We start from the raw sequence: 21,863 nt of genomic DNA on the forward strand, positions 1-21,863 counted from the left end.
ATGCAGATCTCCTCTAGAGCAGTGATCTTTTGGGGCTGTCGCTGGGCAACACAGACTTTCAACTCCCTCCAAAGATTTTCTATGGGGTTGAGATCTGGAGACTGGCTAGGCCACTCCAGGACCTTGAAATGCTTCTTACAAAGCCACTCCTTCGTTGCCCGGGCGGTGTGTTTGGGATCATTGTCATGCTGAAAGACCCAGCCACGTTTCATCTTCAATGCCCTTGCTGATGGAAGGAGGTTGTCACTCAAAATCTCACGATACATGGCCCCATTCATTCTTTCCTTTACAGAGATCAGTCGTCCTGGTCCCTTTGCAGAAAAACAGCCCCAAAGCATGATGTTTCCACCCCCATGTTTCACAGTAGGTATGGTGTTCTTTGGATGCAACTCAGCAGTCTTTCTCCTCCAAACACGTCTAGTTGAGTTTTTACCAGAAAGTTCTATTTTGGTTTCATCTGACCATATGACATTCTCCCAATCCTCTTCTGGATAATCTAAATGCTCTCTAGCAAACTTCAGACGGGCCTGGACATGTACTGGCTTAAGCAGGGGGACACGTCTGGCACTGCAGGATTTGAGTCCCTGGCGGCGTAGTGTTTTACTGATGGTAGCCTTTGTTACTTTGGTCCCAGCTCTCTGCAGGTCATTGACTAGGTCCCCCCGTGTGGTTCTGGGATTTTTGCTCACCGTTCTTGTGATCATTTTGACCCAACGGGGTGAGATCTTGCGTGGAGCCCCAGATCGAGGGAGATTATCAGTGGTCTTGTATGTCTTCCATTTTCGAATAATTGCTCCCACAGTGGATTTCTTCACACCAAGCTGCTTACCTATTGCAGATTCAGTCTTCCCAGCCTGGTGCAGGTCTACAATTTTGTTTCCTGGTGTCCTTTGACAGCTCTTTGGTCTTTGCCATAGTGGAGTTTGGAGTGTGACTGTTTGAGGTTGTGGACAGGTGTCTTTTATACTGATAACGAGTTCAAACAGGTGCCATTAATACAGTTAACAAGTGGAGGACAGAGGAGGCTCTTAAAGAATAAGTTACAGGTCTGTGAGAGCCAGAAATATTTTTTGTTTGTAGGTGACCAAATACTTATTTTCCACCATAATTTGCAAATAAATTCCTTAAAAATCAGACAATGTAATTTTCTGGATTTTTTTTCCGCATTTTGTCTCTCATAGTTTACCTAGGAGGAAAATTACAGGCCTCTCTCATCTTTTTAAGTGGGAGAACTTGCACAATTGGTGGCCGACTAAATACTTTTGACGACTATGTGTCGATGTCTTTTTTTTCTCCATAGTACTTATTAAAATAACTAATTGATTAATTGATTTTTTGATTATTTTTGAATGAAAAATTGATAAGTATGTTTAATTAATTGAGTTAATATGCCTAGATTGCCTACTCTCAAAGTCATGTATTATGTTATTGAGCAAATAATATAATACATTAACCGTGCTTTACCTGAACCTCATCATGAAACTAGAGAGGGCGGCAGGAATGTAATTTCCCGTGTTCAGTGAATACAACAGAGGCAAGACACCAGACCAACCAGAGAGTTGAATGGAAATAAACATCCGTCTTATTGGATGACAGTTACCTATCCTGTGAGCTGTGATAATATTTAAAATAAACTGTCAGTCGGACTCAGAGTTTTTGAAGATGGACATAAGAAATGTTTTTCTTAAAAAATATGATAATTCTCGAGTGGTGGCTCACACAACAACCCCAGAGCCACCACTTGAGCCAGGTAAACAAGGTATGTAAATGTCAGTAAACTTCCAAGTTCTGCGAACATGTAAGCAAAGCATAAATTACAGCTACGTTGACGTTACTTTGAATTGCGGGGATAAGCTAAACCGTTAGCAAGTAGCTATAGCTAGCCAGATATATTAAATAAACACTTTGTCATACAATCTAAATGTAATGTTTTTTAGCATTACGGCGTTACCTGGTGATTTCAAAGAAAGCTCTCTGGGAAATGTTGACTTACTGTTCGACATGAAGCTAGAAGCCACCTTACAGTAAACAGTTGATCCTGAGTCCTGTCAGTTAAAGTGTTTCATAGTTAGCTTAGCTAAGCATCAACCTAGCACTGAAATATGTGGATGTTATGTGACAGTATTTCTGAGAAAAAGTCAGCTGAAATGGTGGCATAGTGGCCACTGCTTTACGTGTCGGCAGCATGTTTGAACATATTTTCAAGAGTAAATGTGCCTGTTTGGCCACTGACGTTGTCATAACAACACCTGAATTTAAATGTGCTACCTCTTTTTGTGACAGATTTTTGCATACAATTATAATTCTTCTGAATGATATTCCTATCGACAGCTAGTTTCTATTTGAACATTATCCTGTTAAGCCCCAAAGCCCCCCTCGGCGGGGGCTTTTTTTTTACAACACTGTGTCTCAGGGCATCTTAATATTTAAGAACCTATTAATGTGTTATACCAGATTAACGGGAAGAATCTCAGCTAACTGACGATACAAACCATTTTTACCACAACACAAGTCTCATAAGAAGCATCTAAATGACCCCTGAACGAAAATGCTAACGCACTTTGGCACAGAACTCAAGATAAAAGATACCCTTATTCCTTATCGTAGCTACACATACAATATATCCGATTAAAGCTGAGGTTCCACAGATTATTTAAGTATATAGTATCATCACTGAGTTATCCGAACTCGCGACAGGGGAAGCAAACACAGACATCACAACGCGTACCTTTACGTATAGCTTTTACGGGAGATCCTCTCACCGGAGCTGTCAATCTGATCAAAAGACTTGTTCAATGGCATTAAAACGAGAAAAAACGCGGCTGAATCGGTTAATCCATAAATTGATAATGTTTCTTTGTAAACATTTTTAAATTTGTAATCCATAATTCAATTTTTATGTAAAAATCGGAGAGTAAAAGTTAGCTGCTAATGGTAGCCACCAGAGTTATTGCAGCTTCCGGTTTTGACTATGCGTCAGTCTCACACACACACATTACCAAATAAGGAGTATGTGGGAGTTCCCCTCAATTCCATTGGCTCTGACAGTTAGAAAGAGCCAATCAGCAAAATCGAGCATGGGGGGCCAGAGATAGGTCAAATCCACCCAAATGACCCCAGAAGTATTTTTTTTTGGTGCTAAATCTCTCTAAAAGGTCAAATTTCACTTGTTTTGCATCAATCTTGATACAGGGTACTTATTATATGTTGTAGTTTGGATTCCTAAAGCTTTTAGTCTACCATCCCATCATTCAAGGGTGGGTTTCACTATAAGTAATTAATTTGGACGGACACAATCATTTACATTTTTTACTGTGTTCAATCTGAATTTACTTTAAAATAAAAACATCTATATTGATTCTGACACTTCTACATCCAACTCACAGGTTTAACCTTGCTTTGAGAAAAAAGATTATTAATTTAACCCTTTTAGAAGTGAAGATATGGTCATTTGTTCTGGGAATGTCATTTTCGAGCCTGAAACCTGAAAAACAGGCTCGGGGCTTAAAGACCCAGTGAAGTGCATGTTTTTGCACCAAAATTAAATGGCAGTTTCATTCCTTACATATCATTGTGCCTGTTCATGGCTAAAATAATTTTTAATAATTCAGAATTAATGAATGAATGAATTATTAATTTTGCCGTCTGAGCCTAACGGTAGTTGCAGACGATAGTGGCTGTGACGTCACAAGATGTACCCAGTTGCGATTGTAAACATGGCGGAGACTTTGGAAAGTGATACTAGTGTGAGAGAAATGATTGATTTGGACAGCTTTTCGGACAGGATAGATGAGGAAAGTGATCAATTTGGTGCACTTTGAAGGCAACATTAAGAGATTTATGGATACAGCTCTCAACACTCATATGAAACATATATTTCAATAATCAAAAAACATTGGAAGGATTTCTTAACCTATTTTATACAACTAATATTACATAGATGGAAATATTTGTTTACATAGATGACCAAACCCACTGAGATAACTTAGGCTACAGTTTACCTCCCTGAGCTGACGTTATCTCTCTCAGTCCCACAGGAGAGCACTCTCCCTCTCCTTATTGTTGAAACAGCTAATCTCTGTTAGCTCCGAGCTAGCACCAGATGCTAACGACAACCCTGTAACTCTCTCAGTCTCTCTTTCTCAATCTCTCGAATCGACCAGTGGCCTTTATTTATCATGATCAATCAAAGAATCTACGAAACAATGACACCAGCCAGGCTCACCTTCATCTTTTGGGAACAGAAACATCGCCACTTCGGCAGACTTGACATTACTACAGCCAGCCGCAATGCATCGTTTCCCCTGTGTTTTTCATCCCTCTTTCTTCACTGTCGCCTCCAATGTCAGGTTTTCTCGATTGGCAATCACTTCCAGTCGACTCCGACACACTTTCCAGGAAAATACTAGCTCAAAAACGTTGAGAAATTCGACTTTGAAAAAGAGAAAAAATGAACGGTGGTGAATGTAAACAGTGCGGCGGCGTCCATCTCGTGAAGTCACGCAGTAGATCGCAAGCCACGCCCACGAAGGCGAAGGTCGACTGCAGATTTCCCCGGCAAATTCAAAACTCATCAAATTCGTTGCTATTCCAACATCTTTTGATATGGGTTCCAATGGATAATTTTGGTCATTACCATACGTATTAGCATAACAGATCATGCACAGGCGCACACTTCACAGGGTCTTTAAAGAGCATCTTGCAGGGGTTTTTTTTCTACATTTATGCTTAAACTTGCTTGAAAATTACAATTAAAAAACTGAATGCAGGATTTGATATGTTTTACGAGACATAAGGTCAGGAATTCAGAGGGAAAGGAGCAATTTTGAGCTCTGCTCTTAAAAACTGCTTTTTTTAAGGTCATACGTCAAACGCGTCATATTACATCACAAAGGGGACACATCTCCGCTCTCTGACCACGGGAATAGTTAGTAGTTGTGTTGAGCAGTTGTGTTGAGCGGTTGTGTTTTAGTGAGCTGGTATTTTTCGGTAGTTTTACATTGTATTTCACCATTTGTAATCATGGTGCAGTATTGTGTTTGTGCAGGTTGCACAAATACCAGCCTGTCAGGACATCGAGTCCACTATTTCCCTAACAGGAAAAGAACGATAGCTAGCGTTCGGCAGTGGCGGAGCTGGGGGGTGGCTGGGAGTGGTCGTGGCCACCCCCAGCTGAATCCTGGCCAGCCTATTGGCCACCCCAAACACCCTCACCACGGGGGCCAAAATTATTTTAGAACATTAAGAACAAAATGTTTAAGTAACCTTTCATCATTCATTAATAATTAACATTAATATAACGTTATATTGATAATGTACTCACTAAACTTACAATTCATTTAACTTATTTTCTGCCAAAAAGTTAATTATCCAAAGCCTCTGTACACCCCCTTCTATTTAAATTGTAATGGTTTGGTCCCGCCTCCGCCTCCAAACGGCACTTTCTAGCAGAGAGTGAGAGCATGTCAGCAGGGATGCAAGTACTTACGTGTGTGCCATTGTGACAGACAAGAATAGTAAATCCTGAGAGATAGAAGTATCCTACTGTATGGGCTGATTGTGCGTTAATCTGTTGGTAATGCCATGGGGTTCCGGTGGGAGGGATCACTGCGCTCTTCCTCGCTTGATTCAGACGAGTGAAGGCGGGAGCTGCGTGATTGTATGTCTTCACTTCTCTCACTCACTATTTCCCTTTTTTAAGGTAATTACAGTATACAAAGCACTATACATCTATCAACCCATGTTATATATATAATCTGTATTACATCACCGTGGTTCGTTGTGAGAGGAAAGTGTGTATTTTGCACTTTGCTGTATTGTTTGAAGGTTCTTGCTAATTCTGGCTAACTTTGTGGTCATTGAAGCTAGCTGCTGTATAGCTTGTGGTGCCGCTGAATCTGACCGTTTGTCATGTTGTTAGCAGCTAAGCTATTCACTGTTGCATTCACATGTCCATACACATGTTGTTTTACAACTGTTAAAGAGCTAAAGATAAAGGAGAATTTAGTCATAATTATTGGACCTGAAATGTGAGTGTATTCATTGTAAATGTACAAGCTTCATTATAAAGATGGCTCGATTCAGATGAGTGAAGGCGGGAGCTGCGTGATTGTATGTCTTCACTCCTTTCACTTGCTATTTCCCTTTTTAAGGGTACAACACCATGTCTCAATGACTCACAAAGTCAGGCTTTCAGAAAGAAAAGAAAGGAGAGAAAGAAAAGAGAGGGACTAAAGGGCGACAGTATGTCACCCAGTATTTCAAGAGAAAAGGTGAGTGGTGGAAATGAGTCTTGTTAGCTAAGCGTAGTCCATTGTAAATTATATTTTTTATGTTTTTGTTTTTACTAAGCTGACATTAAGTACTGTTAATATCTATAAAGAAAATGCAGAGGTTTTTAATTTCACTTTGAAGGAGGTGAGCTGCATTGTGTTGAATTGCATGCCCCCTAACATATCTGAAGGGAGACTGGAATACAACATATATATATATATATATCAAAACAAAAAGCTAACATCTCATTTCAATTATACATTTCAAACACAGTATTTTCCCACCAAAAAAATAAAAAAGGCATTTACATCGTAAAAGATGACTATTGAGATATATTGTCAGGAATGTTAGTCTTATATGTATGGCCAGAGGGCAGGACCTATAAACACATTTACTACCCAATAGCATGGTGAGGCTGAACAAAAGGCCATTTTGACTATGTAAATTTAATCTTTTAAAAAAACAAAAACATTTACTGACTTTTTTAGATAGCTTAAAGTAATGTTGTAAAATTAAAACCGGGGGCCTTTAAGGGCTATTGTTTATTGTTATTTACTTTAAGATGTTTATTCTTAACCTATCATTTGATTTAAAAACTCTTATTTGAATGATGTGTGTGTTTCTCTGTATTCCTGATGATACACTGAGAGAATGAGCTCATAGGGCTGCTGATCACCATAAGCTAAACCGTCTGTATATTGCATTACATTTGTATAATGTAAGCTTCGTTGATACTTTGCCTGAGGGAATACGAAAAAAATAGTTAGATATACATATATATATATATATATTTGAACTATTCCACCACTAGCTTAATCCCAAATAATGTAGAGGTGTGTTGTAGGTGCCTTAAATAACCCCTTATTTTATAGTGCGATGTATGTTTATGTTCATATAATAGTGATTTCAATGCCACCCCAAAATGATCACTGGTTCCATCCTGGCCACCCCACTGAAAATATCCTGGCTCCGCCACTGGCGTTCGGTCCTGGATTCGTTTTGTGCAGACAAAGAGACGGGCTTCAATGCTGCGTCTGTGACGAAATGTATATTGATATTCTAATGTAAATATGTGTAGCTCATCAACAGTCCTGCCAGTAACGTTACTATATTATCAATGCTACTTTAGTTATAGCCTGATATATGATAGCTAACTTTACAATGTTGTGATGTGACGTTAGCTAACATTATGTAGCTAACGCCGATCACTCACCAAAATAGCTGCCCCTTCCCTGCTCTCTCTCTCCCCTCCGGTACAGCTCCGAAGGTAGTGTGAAGTTGCATTAGGTAACGCAAGATACGGCTGATACTTGCGCATTAGTTTCTGTTATGGATCAGTATCAACAGTTCTGCCAGTAACGTTACTATATTATCAATGCTACTTTAGTTATAGCCTGATATATGATAGCTAACTTTACGATGTTGTTAGCTAACTTTCTGTAGCTAACGCCGATCACTCACCAAGATAGCTTCCCAGTTCTCCACTGGTTCTCCTCACACCACAGCTCAATTTCTCTCCGATGGCCGTTATTTCGTCTAATCCTTGGCTGCTCCTGGTCTCTTGGACGCCTAGCAGGCTCATAATTATAAGGTTGTGGTCCGTCATATGCATTTGAATATACATGTTCAACTTCTTCTGTGTCTTCTTTGTCGAAACTAGCATTGGGATCCAACGACGCCAGATGTCACTGTAGTGTATATTTATGTATATATTTTTGAAAATCTAGTGTATAATTTTCCTACACATTTATTCACAGGTGTCTTTAACCTGGAAGTTGTTCTTTAACAGTTATGAGATGGACAGCCAGAGAGAATAAATGAAAAACAGTTGTGCTATATGACAAAACAAGAATACAGTTTAAAAGGGGAGTGATTTGTAAAATATCCATAAAGAAAAATATGTTTACAGTTCTGTTTCATATAGGTGTTGAGAGATGTATCCATAGATCTCTTAATATTGCTCTCAAAGTGCACCAGATTGATGCTTTTAACTTCAATATTTAAACAAAAAAAGCTCGCTAGGGGACCCCAAAAGTCTAGGCCGGCCCTGTGCACATGCACATGTTCCCCTTGTCTGTAGAAATATACACTTGGAAATCAGATGTTTAAAAAAACTTGCATGTAGATTAGTATTTATTTTAAATAATTCATCAAACATGTGAAATCAAACAACTGTGAAGGGCTTTTAATGTAATACAATCTATAAGCTGTTTAATAAGGAAAATCCCTGATACTGTAAAAAGTTTGATTCACCCTTTACTCTTCATATCAAGGGTTTTCCCAAGTTTTCCTAAAATACTTTGGTTTGTCATTTTTGGGTGTTTGAATACAGCTCGTGTTTCTGAAGAGACTCTTGAGAAGAAGCTCTTATGTTGAGTCCTTTAATGTAGAATCATCTAAATACACCTTTGAGCAAACAGTGAAAATCTTTCCTAGACATATCTAATCATTTCTTTCTTTATTTAGTCTGAGCAGTCCTGTTTTCCTTGTCATCCATCATTTGATCCTGTAATGAGTCCAACATTGTATTCAAAAGCAAGCATTAAAAGGAATCTGTGTACATTTTGTAATTCATGTAATTCACGCAGTAAAAACACAAGTTGGTCAGTTATCTTTGGCCCATCACTGAAGCTATGTTACACATGTGATACCGTTTTCTTTCCCTCTAAATGTGAATATGATCGGGAGTTGCAGAGGGTGTGAGTTCAGGGTATATACTGAAAAAACAAAAACCAGGTTCAAGTATAGACCATCAGCGAGAGGTCTGAAGCCAACCCCACACACCTCAAACACTTAAATATTTAGTTTAGTCATGGCGAGCCGGCCAATTAATATTTTCACATGAGAGAAACAAACAGAAACTGGTACTTCATGAAGCCGTCCTTTAATGTGTGTGAGTGTATGTGGAGTTGTACTTCAGCTTACTGCAAAGGAAATCCAAACAACACGCGGGAGAGACGTTCTACAGAGAAGAAAAGCTACAGTTGTTCCCTCTGAAGCAGCTCTGTTTATATCCTCAGCCGTCATAAAGGTTGATCTTGAAAGCTGTTTGAAATTATCCTTCAAGTTTAGGTCCAAGGTCTGGTGCTCATAAATTATAATTAATGAGCAGGCAGGTGTTTTTTTTCTCTCATCCAGTGATTTTCAGCTGAGCAAAGCACATTTAAGTGAAGGGATAACAGCCGCACATTAAGGGCTTCAGTGGAAGAATAATAGAAGTTCGGAAACGGCCTCCGTCTGTACGTTTGACTGCTTGAAACCCTGTTTTCTGGCTCTGGTTATTTTTGCAGGGGCCTCGAGCTCTGGGAACCCTCAAAACGCCGGGAAATCGCAAGAGAATATTTGTGATGGACTGTGATGGAAGTTTGTCCAGGTGGCAAGATTAATAGTTGCTGAACTTCTCAGTAGGGAAAAAAGGCGTCCCTCGTGGTCTTTAATTATGGGTGTTCACCACCAGCACTCTTTGTGGTGTAACCCAGGAATTGTTAATGGAAGGAGATGTCAGCAACAAAAGGTGCCGACCAGGGTCAATACAGGAACAAATACATATGAATAAGCATTGAATAATAATTTAACCTTTCATTAATGCATAATCTGGCCGGAAGAGAACTCTCTGCTCCATAGTTTCTCTTAATAACTGGACTTAAACTCCCACTGTACATTTTACATTTATAATCAATTTAATATTGAATAATCAATTTCTTGCACAATAATATCCTGCATTATATTTGCTATTGGAAATGTGTATTTCCACATGTGTATTTTCCACATCCACGTATATATATCTTTTTTACTGTAATGCTATTTTATTTCTATTTCAGAAATATTTATGGACTGTTTATTTCTTGTGACAGAGCCTGCAGGGCTAAAGTAAAGATAACAACGTACACAGTTGTTGCCCAGCAGCAGTTACTCAGCAGTACACTTATTTTAGAAACAAACTATTATAAAGAGCACCATCTAGGACATCTGGAGTGGAGATATAAAGATGCCATTATTTGTTTGGAACAGAAAAGAGTACTCAAGAAAAGCCAACAGCTGGTGACCAGAGAAAAAGGTTTCAAAAACTTTATAGAGATATTAATAAGCAGCAAAGTGTATACACAGTCAGGGGTTATGCAAATGTGCTGTCTGTTGTCCTCTTTGAGTCAAAATCATGACTGGTTAACAGCAAAATATCTATCTGTGTATGATGTGGCTCACTCAAAAGTAAAATTCACAAATATAACAGATACATGATATACAGTGCAGAAAGAGGAAGAAAAACCACTAGGCTTATTTGAATCTATAGAATACATAAGGTGAAATAGAAAAAAAGAAAGAAAGTGTATTCAAAAGTGATGGCAAACTAATGAAACAATATAGAATACAATCAACATGAAATAACATTTAAATGAAGAACAAGAAAGGATGTGGGTGTGATTACAATACGCTTAGTAAAGAGGTGGGTGTTAGATATAAAGGCCATGTAAAGGCAGGGTTTCGGTCACCGCTACAGTGTTATTATCTTCCAGGGTTACATATTGGGGCCTATACAAAAATACTGTCCATGTGTATCGTTTCTTTGGAGTAAAACGAATGTGGCAGAAACGATAAAGAGAACCCCAACCTTCGTTTCATCCTTCCCGAGGCCAGAAAAAAATAAAGTCATAGCATAGTATTGTCTGAAGAAATACTCAAAAATCATAGTAAAGTATTTCATAGAAAAAATATAGGAAAGTGAATAGTATACCTTGTCATAAAAAATTGCATCAATCAGTATTATGCCATTACGTCGTACAAACATGTTAAATACTATACCAAGTTATAATGAAAAAGTAAGTAAGTATAGTCTATTAAAAAGGCAAAACAATTCAAAAGTATAGTAGACTATAAAACAAGAGATCGGACCCCAGAGTCTGCTTTTATGCAAATATATCCATTTGAAGATAAAAAAAACAACTATCAACAATCTATGTTTTAAAAATGTTTTAAAATCTTGACAGTAAAGGAATGTGCAGAGTTAGTATTTAGGTAAACTCAAACTGAGAGGGAAACATAAACACAGAGACAGAACACGTTAAACTTTGGATGCTTAAATGTTGTGGGTCATGGTGATCCTAAATGTCAAGTATTTTGAAATGCCAGAACCTTCAAAGCACCAGAGATACGAAGTTATTAGACAGTGAGTGTTTTCACAGAATGTGCGGTTGTACAGCCCTGACATGCCACAGCTCTGCATCACCACGCTGACATCCTGTGTGTTACTATTGAAAAACACACAGACGCACAATTCCTTTGAGTTTCCTCCTCTTGTTTCCTGCTGTCAGTTCCAGGGTCCGGGGGCCGACACCCTCCTCTTCCCCCCTCTGGGATTCAACCTCTTACAGGGTGGAGAGGGTCAGCTTCCTTCCCCAAGAGGAGGCTTGGAGGGAGGGCGGGAGGGGGTGACGGAGAGGAGACCCAAGATATTTACAGAAAACACAGGCGTGCCCCTCACATTCCCCCCCTATGAATGAAAAAGCCGGGGCGGGGTCCGAGACGGATTTCACAACGAAACGCAGAAGAGGAAATGGACTGGACGGATACTTCACTACTCCATCATTTTCCTTCTAGTGTTTATTTTTTACCGTGTGTGTGTGTGTGTGTGTGTGTGTGTGTGTGTGTGTGTGTGTGTGTGTGTGTGTGTGTGTGTGTGTGTGTGTGTGTGTGTGTGTGTGTGTGTGTGTGTGTGTGTGTGTGTGTGTGTGTGTGTGTGTGTGTGTGTGTGTGTGTGTGTGTGTGTGTGTGTGTGTGTGTGTGTGTGTGTACCTTTGTTTCAAGCCAGCTGTGGGATTTGAAGGGCAGCAGCCTTGTGTGGATTCCAGCTCAGAAGAGCCTGGTATCCTCCATGATTGCCCCTCCCTCCCTCATCCTGTATCAAGTGATCCTGATTTTTTTTAACTTAATGGCGACTATTGAGATACAGCATAGCTTTAAAACGTACAGTGGTTTAGCTATATTATATAATAAAAAGGCATTATTGCGCATCATTTCCTTTTAAAATGGTCTGTGGTGTGCTTGGCAAGGACAGACAAATTGATATGAGACAGTCAGTCGCCAGAATAAAGATTTAGATGAAGATCACTTGTTCCATACATTCCAAGAAATTGCTAATATAATAGCTAAAAAGGCCACTATCTCCGTTTCACTATGTTTATATTGTTGACATGAGACAGTAAGAAAGAGATATTGAAATTCCTGAGTCTAACTGGTTAATCTCACACATCTGGGACCTGCCTCTTCAATCTGGACCTCTGCCTGAGAATGAAGTCCTCATTGAATCTCACCGGGGAATTTCCTGTAGTCACTGGATCTGCTCCAAAAGGGTTGGACCTTTTTTAGATATTTTTAATCCTCTAAATTTGAAGGCAGTAAATCCAGTTTTCTTTATCTCATGTGCTTTAGACACATAAAAAACAACGACATTGTGACAGTTTAAAGGTCTCCTATTATACTGTTTTTCATCAATATATCATAGGTCTCAGATATATACAAAACATGTCTCTGAAGTGTTTAGCTCCAAATACCAAACATATTGTGCATTGTAGCATCCCATAAGACCCCTCTGTTTCAGCCCTGTTTCAAAAGTGCTGATTCTCTGTCTGTTACTTTAGATGAAAATAAGGAGCCACTCCCCACGCCCCTCTGAGAGTGCTGCTCTAGAAGGAGATTCAGGTGATAAGGTGGGGGGGGGGGGGGTGTTACCTTGGTTGGAGATTGGCTAATGGTTACACAAGCCAAAAAATCGTTATGACATCATAAAGTGGCCAAAATCTGATCAGCTCATTTTCAGACAGGTTTTTGTAGAAATGGATCAGGACAAAAAGAGAGCGAATATTTTTTTTTGAAACTTTCAGAATCTCTTTACACAGAGGGGACACATGTTGATGTATGAAAGACATGAAAAAGTGGATTTTGCATAATAGGTGACCTTTAAAAGGCCTGATTCAGGATCCCTTTTATTTATTTTATGAAAATGAGCTGATCCTATAGGTTGACAGACAGCGGTCACAACCACTGTCAGATTAATGAGCCATTTAGCCAGCCATTCTCAAACCCCCGACTGGCCTCTTTCGATGGAAAACTGCTGGCTCTCTGGATGGTTTTCCCTAGCAACGGAAAAGGGGCATTCTCCATGTGCTAAGTGGCAGTGGAACACTTTTGGCCACCGGAAAGTTGGTGCAGAAAAGGAAGTCTTACAGGATTTATTGTAGAGTTTTTCTGGAGAACTATATTACCGCAATTGAGACTGACATCAATGCCTGGAATGAGCACTCTCATTGGTCCTGCTCTACAAGGGTCACGATTCCGACGGTATGAATAAGGAGTGATCCACACTTATTTTACCATAGAGGAATTCAGACGGTCAACTCAAATCCATTTTATTTCCAGGAACGTTTTTGTGAAGCATGCAAACGGCAGAGACGCTTGCACAAGGACCACACACAGTGAAATCCAACGCCTCCACTTTGGGTAAAGGGTTTATTTACATGGGCATGTAGTCGACGAATCAAAAACCAAATACATCTGAAAACAATTTATCTTATGAGTAAAACAAACGCAACATCTCAGGAAAAAGAGGCACTGCTTGGTTTGCATGACCTCAACTACAGTAAGACAAATGGCAGAAATTCAACTTCTCTTCAACTTCTAAAAATGACTTCAACAGAGAAATGTCACATGTTGAGTGTAGAAGAAAACAGCCAGACACTGTCTCTGCAGTTCACTACTCTTACACTAGCTGCAATCTACCTTATTTCAATGTCCACTCAACTTATCTGACAGAGGTGTTGCTTAGGCCAACTCTACTCAGAAGACTTAAATCTACACCTCAGCACATTCCTAGCGCTGCTGCAGAAGGTCAAAGGGCCACTGATGGATTGGCGTGAAAACAGAGCTGCAGTGAAACATGTTCGGTGGGACCTGCAGAATTTATTGTACACCCTCAACCGTGTAGACGCGGGACATTTATCTCACACTGCATTTTCAGTTAACTAAAATGTTGGCTCATTAATACCCACTTTAAGATACTTATGGCGCTTTTCCACTGCAGCACGTAGCACGTTTTAAGTTTTTTGTTTGTTTTTCCACTAGGTCTAGTTCGGGCTCAGGGCAACTTTTTCATCTTTTTTCTGGCCCTCCAAAATCGAGGTTCTTACCGGGCCAACAACCGGGCTGAATATGCTAAAATAGTGACGTAAACAATCTCGACTGCTGAATGGTCAGAGAGAATCGCTGGCAAGTGGGCTACAACTACAACAAAATTAACATATTTTACCGTGATTTAATTGTAATACACGTTCCAAACATACCGATACCGGTCAGACAAGACGGCAGTTGAAAAACCTTATAAAATGCCTGTTTTCTGAATGGAGATCGGATCGATTAGGCTAAGCTAACGTTGTGCTCCGTCCACACTCACAACAACGGCCTACAGACATAAATAAACCAGCGACTGTATTCGCCATGACACAGACAGTCTGTGGTTTGTACTTGTTTAACTTGTGTCTAGTTTCTGAACAGATATGAGGAGCTGTGAGCTCTGAGTGCTAACAGCTAACGACTGCTGTTTTGGTTTTGTGGTTCGCATTGAAGATGACGTCACGGCAGTTTTACGCAGTGTCGCTCCGCCCGCCGAACAGCCGATCGCCCTGCCTACAATGCGTTACTATAGTTACTACCCCAGTTCCTAAACTGTAATGGAAACGCAGCATAAAGTGAGCCTGGCCTAACAAGGCCTAACCATACCGTACTAAGCCGGGCTAGGTCCTGCAGTGGAAATGCGCCATTAGAGGCAGCAAGCAATTTAACATATGATTTCGATACCCTGGGAGCAAAATACTTTTTAAGTTAATTGTGTTTTATTAATTGGAATTATACACGAGTTAACCTTTAGTTAAAAGAAATGCCCTTAAGTGTCACCCGTAAAATGTACATTTGTGTTTTATTTTGGTTCAAAATGTAATATTAAAACAGGAGTAACAAACTGTTCAGATTTAAAATGTGCCTTGTGGTCCAGCAGAGGCCGCTCTTAAATGTCATTATAAGCTTGACCCTTATCCCCTAACTATTGATAATTAAACTAAGCTAGTATATAAAAATGGAGGAAGGAGGACAGAAGAAAGTTCAATCTGATTATTACTACACAGAATCATCTGAGGAGACGTATCTGGAAGTATTTTTGTCTTAAACCAAAGAATAATGAGGCTTGTTTTTTAAAAAGCAGCTGCCAACCTTACACCAACAAATCAGAGCAATCACCAGCTAGTCTGCCCAGAAACAGGTGTAGTAGAGTTGAACCTACAACCTCATCTACTTGAATACTTTTGACCACACTCACCCTTGCCAGATGCTCGTAGGTTTTCAGGGTTATGTTATATTGGTTGCGCATTCACATTTTTGTTGGAATTTGTCTGAACTAGATTTTTTGAAAAGGGGACCACCCTGGTATCTTGATAGAGCTACTGGTTGTGTGTTTTAGCGCCTGTCTTCAAACCCCCACCCCTAAAAAGGCCAAGTCTGCTCTGATTGATCAGATCTTCCATATCTGAGCTTGAAAGCGAATGACGTTTTTATGGATTATTTATATATGTTTAAAAAATTGTGACATCACAAATTCCTATGCCTTGTTTAAGGGCACAGTTTGAAGAGTGGGTTTGTGCATTTCACTGTGGATTGAACATTTATTATTCTTTCACACCAGTGATAAAACTCCTAGACCTGCCATGTAATAAAAATGAATATGAAATGTCCCTTTTTACAAAATGGGAACTTTACTTGGGAACACCTGAACTTGTCCTTTAGAAAGGATTGAGTTGTCCCAGGAAAGGCGTAGATGTGACATATGGCTGGATAAACACATCTTAAACTGGAGTTTATATGTGAAACATATTTTCATAAATCCAGGATAGATTTTCAGCGCTCTAAATACATCACCAGGAAGTATAAATCGTGACAACTCCAACAGTAGCAGCGACCTGTCCGATATCTTGTTGACTGGTTTCCTTGACACACGCACATACAAGCACATGATGAATGCAAATACACGTAAGCCTCCTCTTCATCTTATTTGAGCGGCAAACCTTGTGGCTGTAAAATCCACACAGTGAATTTCGGACACGTTTAGAGGGGTGTATTTATAAATGGCGAGCCCACCCTGCCTGGCATGCTTCAGATGTTTTGGCTGTCACCAGAACTGGCACCAATAAGAGGAAGGCAGCATTCCTAAAGCTAGCAACATTAGATGCAAAAGAGCCACCGTTTGTTTTCCACTTCCAAGTAAACATATGTTAGATTTTTCACATATTTTTCGCAGAAATTCGTCTTTCTTTTCAAAACAAAGGAGTTATATCGAGGTTTTTATAAGAAACGTTCACTTGTTCACATTCAGAGTTACTGGGTGTGTCTGCCATGTTGACTGATATAAGTATATGTCAGGTCACAGGGCCAGCACCTTCCTCTTTAGCATGTCCAGAATATAACTGCCCTCTCGCTTTTGCACTCTCCCTCTCATTTCAAACACAAACATGAGGCACATTTGGCTGCAGTGCCCTGGCCATGCTAAGTTTTCTTTTCTCCTTCCGCGTTTTCAAATAAAAACATTATCGGTGCTTATATTTTGTATACCAACACCTCATCAAAAAATACACTCTAATGCAGGACAACAGCTTAAGTCTTAATAATTTCAAAGCACTTATAATCAAGGAGAGCACAAAGTGGAAAGTTATGGATTTGTCATTGTCTGAGCAGCGGTCTGTCTGAAAGGAGGGTTTAAGTCCCTCTGGGTTCTTTTGAGGCCAAATCTTCATTTAATTGAATCTTAATCAGATCAGGTTTCCAGATGTCTGACTCAATAAATCTAGCTCATATTGATAAAATGTCTGCTGTTATTACAAAATGCCCTCTAAAAAGCCATGGGTTGTCTTGTAAATGTCATTGTTTTCATCCATCAACTTAAAAAAGCAAAAACATATTTTTATCTTCAACAAGCTTATGGCAATTAATACACTACTGTTACAGCAGATCCAATATTGCGTGGGCTAAATGCCTACCACTATACTATAGCTTTAACTGCAATGCAGGAAACATAATATGTATATACCCGTGCATGTGTAGGGCAAAGTGTACAGTATGTGGTGTATACAGTCCAGGATGCCTGGTGACTTCCTTCCTTTTGTTTTATGTGCACAGTGGAGGAATTTGCAACACCTGGCTTTAGAGTCAGGAAATTAGATTTTTCTTCTCCTTTTTTTACCTAATTTTGTGCAGTATTTGTTAAAATCATTGTAGATTAATCATGGCATTTATCAGGCAACAGAACAAAAATGAATGTGTTGTTTAAAAGTGTCTACTGTTTCATGTTTTGTAGTAGCCAAAACAAATGTATTGAATAAGAATTGTATTTGATGATACTTAATAATTATATTTAAATATTACCCAAATATTTATTAAATAAAAGGTAAGAATAGCAAATAAAAACAACCTGAAAAGCCAAATAGTTTTTACTGGAGATTTGTAATAAGATGCAAATGTAAGTAGATGCTACTTGAAATATACGTTGTTACAACGCACTCAGTTTTCTGAGTGCAATTTCTTACCTTGATTTTCCTAAGTAAATCTTACTCCCTTTTTTTTTCAGTGTACTAAAAGACACTGAAACAATATTTGCCTTTGAAGGGGGAAAGCGTTAGTCTGCTCTTCATTATGACTAGTGATAGACCAGGTAGCTAAAGCTCAGTCAGCTCAAAATCCAACCTCAGATGTATATACTGTACCTCTTATCGACATCCTTCCCTCTGGGTTTCTCCTGCTTTAACTCTTTACATGATGTCCCGTGACAAGATCATCAAAACCCTGTCATTCTGTATCCTTCCGTGAGGATGGCTTGCCAACATAACAGTTTGTGTCTGAAAATGTCCGAAAGTTTCAAGGGGGCAACACACAAAGGTAGCACTGTTCTATGAGAGGCCGTCTAGCTCACAACTCATACTTGGTCTTACAAACAATATCAGAATCTCACACATACACCATTAAACTCTTTTATACATATTGCTAAACACTTTTACACGCACAATCATACTCTCTTTCACACACGTTTGTTTGGGCCATAAATCAAACTTACTTACATACCAAACTGTATTTTCTTAAACACTATTATTCCCACTTAAAGACAACAACATACGTGCAGTTTTGCTTTATTGGGGGGGTCTGGAAACCAGTCAGGTTTAACCCTAACCCTAACCCTAACATGTCACCCACTGACATGTTAGGGTTAGGGTTAGGGTTAAACCCTAAAACATTTTTTAATGTGTCAGTGGGTGACATGTTAGGGTTAGGGTTAAACCTGACTGGTTAAACCCTAAAACATTTTTTAATGTTTCAGTGGGTGACATGTTAGGGTTAGGGTTAAACCTGACTGGTTTTCGGACCCCCCCAGACCCCCCCAATAAAGCAAAACTGCACGTTTCAGAGTGGCCTTTTATTGTGGCCAGCCTAAGGCACACCTGTGCAATAATCATGCTGTCTAATCAGCATCTTGATATGCCACACCTGTGAGGTGGGATGGATTATCTCGGCAAAGGAGAAGTGCTCACTATCACAGATTTTTTCAAATTTGTGAACAACATTTGAGAGAAATTGTTATTTTGTAAATATAGAAAATGTTTTAGATCTTTGAGTTCATCTCATGAAAAATGGGAGCAAAAACAAAAGTGTTGCGTTTATATTTTTGTTCAGTGTATGAGGGTATAGTAGAGTGTGTGAGAGAGAATGATAGTGTATGTGAGAGAGGAATTGTAGTATTGTATGAGCCTCATACATTGTCCGAATTGTGACAATGCTTGTGATTTTGAGAGTGTATGACAGTTTATGTGAGAGGATATTGTACTGGTTGTGAGAGAGTATACTTTAAAAGCAAGTCAAGTTGATCCAACAGGAAGCCAGTTTAAATATTCATTCCTTGATGGTTTACAGCCTTGAAAACAAAGCCTGAAGCTGCTCAGAACACTGCTACAGTAGCTACATTTGAGCTGCAATAAGAACTTTTGGTAACACTTTAAATTAAGGTACACAAATTCACCATCAACTAGTTGTTAATTAACATCCATATTAGCAGTATATTGGCTCTTTATTAGTCATGATAAAACACTTATTAATGCCTTATTCTACATGACCATATTCTACAAGTAATACGCCATTAGTTGAGAGTTTTTCCTCAATAACCCTCTAATTAGTGCTTATTTATTGCAAGTAAGGAAGTTGTTGTACATGAGTTTTTGTCTTAATATGCGCTGCTCACGATGGGTCTAAGGCTGGAATACCACAAGAATAGTGATTTTCCCATAATAACACTCAACAAAATTATATCTTCTTATGTAACAAGACATGAAACTATAAGTGTTAATTAAGTCTAAATAACTCCAAATTAGGTATTTCCATTGAAGACTAAGTTCCCTATTTTAAAGTTAAGTCTTGATCATAACCAATAAGCTAGTAGTTTGACTCTAATTGACCTGAACAGGTTCCCTATTCTAAAGTTCCATCCTCTTCACACTTTGTTAATACACTATAGCACACAACTACTGAAATTAACCTCAACACTACATGAACAAAGTAGGCACACGTTCGTGTATATTTTATTTTGAAATTCAGTTCCTGACACACGCCAAAAAAGCCCGAGATTATAGAATTAAACAAATAAATAAAAACAAGGATAATTGTGTGCTACTATTGTTGAGTAAATAACAGTGTGTTATTTAGAAAATAATAACAAATTAGAAGGAAAAAAAGATTACAAAATGACAGATTTCAGCATTCTGAGGCTCTTTATTTTCCTCGTGGAGGGCAAAAAAAGTCAGACATTATACGATTTAAAATCAAAAACAATAATTGTGGCTTGATATTGAGTAAGAACATGTTTTTATGAACCACACAGCTTCCGGTCTTCCGAGACCCGACCGGACAAAAAGACGTGGTGCAGGCACGAAACACACTACAAGAAATACATTGCTTTTAAAATCATTCTGTGTGACACGAAAAAAAGGGGGAAATCGTGTTGGTGAACACAAATCAATAGATTAAATGTCTTGACTATAACATGAAATGCCGTGAGACTGGGTTGGTATACAGGCTGGCTAGCGTGTATGCTAACAGTAGTGCGAATGCTAACGCATTTTCTCATTGAGTTTACAAATCTCCAAATGTCATCACATAAACACAATACATATTACTAATCCTTACAGTCATTGCTTTCTGACAGACATGACCCTTTTACTCTTCAGGTTGCATAGGGAAAATTAGTAGTAGTCTACTGCCATGCTCGGGCGGTGTCCGTCAAACATCAAACGTAGAGCCAATCAGGAACTGAAAATGTAGTCCAACTTCCTTTTCAATCAAACTCACTTCCTTTTCAATCATACTCTCTCACACACACATAACTATTCTTATGCACACACCCTATCATTCTGTTTTATACACATAGCTATATAGTCATTCACATTAACTATTATTACCTATAAGCTATTATTCGGCCTTTCATTCACTGCTATTCTGTTTTACATATATGACTATTGTTATTAACATGAAATAATATTCCCTCTTACTCTTACTCTTGTATTTTGTAGATTGTGTAACTTGCTGCTGTTAAATACCGTCAAACTATGTGCAATATGTGCTTTATGTGGAACTGCTACAGGATTTGATTTGTAGATTTGATTTGTTTTTGATCTGTATTTTGGAAAATTATGTAACTTTTTTAGTTTTTATCTTTTTTTTGTGCATATTTTTTATTGTTTATTAACTTATTACTTTTTTAGCATATTGTTGTGTTGTTTGTTTATTATATTATAACTTAGTACTTTTTTTTAACGCATGTAAGATATTCAACACTAAGCTGTCTGTGGCTCTTTCCTGCTGTCACGCTGCAAATTTCCCCTCTGTGGGACTAATAAAGGTATTCTGATTCTGATTACACACATAGGCCTACTACCATCCTCTTTCACATACACTATTATAATGTTCTATTAGATTATAGTTGTTTGTGGAAGACGATAGTGGTGTGTGTACGAGAGTATGATGGAGCGTTTAAGAGATTTTGTTTTTGTGTGTGAGAGAGAATAGTTATTTATGTATGATAGGATGATATTAAATGAAGGAAGGAATGACAGTACGTTAAAGACGGTATGATACTGTCTGTGAAAGAGTCTGGTGGTGTACATGTGAGATTCTGATATTGATATTGTATAAGTGTGAGTTGTGAGCTAGACGGCCTCTCATACTGTTCTGCTCATTCCCACGTATGAAACACAGGGGGCGACAGGGAGCACCTTTGACAGGAAAAAGTGCACTAAACCCTCATCTTAAATGTTGACAATTTACATCCTCTTATTTGTGGCTTTGTAAGTCTTACTATTTTCACTCTTTCTGGTACAGTTCCATCTGCATCATATTCCTTTCCCTGCTTAACCTCTTTAAGTATAACTCTTCTTTGTATTTCCTCCCTTCCTTGTCTAAATCTACAAGATGATGAGCCCTCTCCAGCCGACACATGCCCTTTTCCCTCGCTCTTCCTA

The 21,863-nt window shown here is 38.8% G+C and overlaps 1 protein-coding gene across 4 annotated transcripts in view; it reads left to right on the forward strand.

Annotated features, from left to right (window-relative positions):
* The first annotated feature begins 5,611 nt into the window (after nucleotides 1-5,611).
* Nucleotides 5,612-21,863, forward strand: part of tekt3 (tektin 3) — a 36,068-nt gene continuing 19,816 nt past the window's right edge. For 3 of the 4 annotated variants that reach the window (XM_079657842.1, XM_079657844.1, XM_079657846.1), the window contains exons 1-2: nucleotides 5,612-5,701; nucleotides 6,153-6,272. The gene's annotated coding sequence lies outside the window, so the exon portion shown is untranslated. Of the gene's footprint in view, nucleotides 5,702-6,123; nucleotides 6,273-21,863 lie in introns of those variants that run through there. The other variant, XM_079657843.1, reaches the window with a different exon arrangement.

This window comes from Notothenia rossii, assembly GCF_949606895.1.
Source record: "Notothenia rossii genome assembly, chromosome: 11".
Taxonomy (NCBI): Eukaryota; Metazoa; Chordata; class Actinopteri; order Perciformes; family Nototheniidae; genus Notothenia; species Notothenia rossii.